This window comes from Lithobates pipiens, unplaced genomic scaffold (assembly GCF_037356315.1).
Source record: "Lithobates pipiens isolate NorthernLeopardFrog02 unplaced genomic scaffold, aLitPip1_a1.2 Scaffold_8, whole genome shotgun sequence".
NCBI lineage: Eukaryota > Metazoa > Chordata > Amphibia > Anura > Ranidae > Lithobates > Lithobates pipiens.
In genome coordinates, this window is record NW_027507903.1 from 121496315 (window position 1) to 121499162 (window position 2848).

Sequence of the window (2848 nt, forward strand, 5' to 3'; positions counted from 1 at the left end):
GTTAACGTCTACCTGTATGAACTCTGCGAAAGAAACGGTTCTGGGGAGCTGGGTTTTTTTTCACCGCGCCAGTGGCTGCTCATGCGCGATGCATGCAGACTTCTGTGGCCATTTGAGGAGATCACCAAACTGGTCAGTCGCAGCCATGGCGCCATCAGTGACATGGTACCTTATGCCTTCTTTATGGAGCATGCATTGCGTCGTGTCATTGATCAAGCCATGGAGGAGCAGGAGCGGGAAGATGAGGAAGTCGCAATGCTGGATGAATTCCCAGGGGGGGCTACTCTATCTGAGACAAGTCAACAACAGGAGTCTGAAGAGGAGTCAGAGGAGGATGGTGCCGGGGCGGATGAGGAGGAGCAAGAAGAGCGTGCTTTAAACCTTTCTGGGATCCCTGTTGTGCATGGATGGGGAGAGGAGAATGTAGAGGACGACATTATCCTGGATGATGAGCAGGAGCCAGGCCACCACACCGCTTCCACTTTAGTGCAAATGGGGGCCTTCATGCTCCAGTGTTTTAATAGGGACCCCCGTATAAAAAGCATAAGGGTCAAGGACCAGTACTGGGTGGCAACGTACTTAGACCCCCGGTACAAACACAAAATGGCGGAAATGTTACCGCCGTCGCAGAGGGCTGTCAGAATGCAGCACTTCCAGGCCTTGCTTCGAGAAATTCTGCATTCTGCTTTTGCGTGCGCTGGCAGAGGAGCAATTCCCACTCCCAGAGAAGGAGTTGCAGGTACCAATCCAACAGCGCCTGCAAGAAGAGGCCGGTTTGAAGATGTGTTGGTGACTTCGGATATGAGGTCATTCTTTCAGCCGACCCATCGACAGGTGTCATCCGGATCCAGCATCAGGGAACGCCTAGACCGCCAGGTGTCCGACTACATTGGGTTAACGGCCGATGTGGAAGCTCTGAGGAGTGATGAACCCCTGGACTACTGGGTGGGCAGGCTTGACCTCTGGCCAGAGCTTGCCCAATTTGCAATCGAACTGTTGGCTTGCCCCTCATCCAGTGTCCTGTCCGAAAGGACGTTCAGCGCAGCGGGGGGGATCATGACCGATAAGCGTACTCGCCTAGCTCACGACAGTGTTAACTACCTCACATTTCTAAAAATGAATGAGGCATGGATCTCGGAGGAATTCAACACATGTGACCAGTAGACCATGTATATGTCTATAAACTATTTTTTTTAATCAAGCACACAGACCTTCTTTCTTCATTTGGCTCACTTCCTTGTCCCAAAAAAGCACACCGTACTATATGCCCCTACCCTCCTCTTTGAAGAGGTTGAGCGGTGTCATATTTCTACTGGGGCTGCTTATGAGGGGATCACACCATCCCTGTGCTGTGCTGACTTCCTCCTGGGGGTTCTTATTATGAGGGGATCACACCATCCCTGTGCTGTGCTGACTTCCTCCTGGGGCTGCTTACGGTGCTGCTGTCAGTGCTGCATATCACGGTGCTGGTGTGAGTGCTTAATGTCACGCTTCTGATGTCAGTGCTCTCTGTCACGGTGCTGCTGTCAGTGCTGTATATCACGGTGCTGATGTCAGTGCTGTATGTCACGCTTCTGATGTCAGTGCTGTATGTGACGGTGCTGCTGTCAGTGCTGTATATCACGGTGCTGATGTCAGTGCTGTATATCACGCTTCTGATGTCAGTGCTCTCTATCACGGTGTTGCTGTCAATGCTGTATGTCACGGTACTGGTGTTAATGCTTTATGTCACGCTGCTGATGTCAGTGCCCTCTATCACGGTGCTGTTGTCAGATGCCTCTATCACGGTGCATGTGTCATTGCTGTATGTCACGCTGCTGGTGATCATCTCCTGCACCCTCTTCTCTGCCTACCCTGGTCCCTGACCTTCCCTCTCCTCCATTGCCTTCATGCGCGCCACAGTCCTGAATTGTCAGAACAATTTTCCATATAAAAAAAGAATGCTTATAGTTATCGATCCCAAATTCACCCCATACATGTGTTATGTCATTGGCCATGTGGTGGGACTATGTTTGCCCACCTAATAATTATCCTGTGGCAGCAAATTCGACCTAAAGGTTTAAAACGTTCGCCTCCCATTGAAGTCAATGGGGCCCGCCGTGAACGATCGGTTTCGCGAACGGTCGGCCCCGTTCGCGGTCCGCGTTCGCGAAACGTCCCGTCGGAAGTTCGTCCATCACTAGTCTGGACACCGCATTTTATAAAGCCATTTATCCAGGCTGCTTTCAAAAACAATACATTTTTTTTCTTTTACCAAAGAGAGGATAAGGCAGTGTTTGTTCCTGTTGTCTCTCTTCTACACTTTCACATAAACTTATATTACATTTTTGTGGTGTATCTAAATCGCATTTGTGAATACTTGGGTCTTCATAGTAAGCCAATTTTCATTTAGTTCCAATTTCTGGACTTTCAATATCTAACTGAAAAATTTGACTTTTTTGTTTTGTTTGCAAGGAAGTTAACGACAGGCGATAGTGGCAACAATGGTTGGGGTTCTGATGTTGATTGTGTATTTCGATTTTTTAATGACTCAGTGGTGTTAAAAAATAAATAAATAAATTATAAGAATAAAAAAAAATAAACGATGATCAAAGTGATCAAAGTGAAAGTGTATGAAATAGATATATCTAATTGTAATTAATATTATTAAAGCACGTAAATATACACCACATAAAATTAATGATAAATATACTATAATTCATTTTATTATGTGATATATATATATATATATATATATAGACACATAAACACGTCACAAGACTAACAACATAAAATAGACCTGAATTGTGCCCTTGGTCTGCTGTAAGGCAAGCCCTGGTGAGCTGGGCGGTGAGCCCTGGTCTGCTGG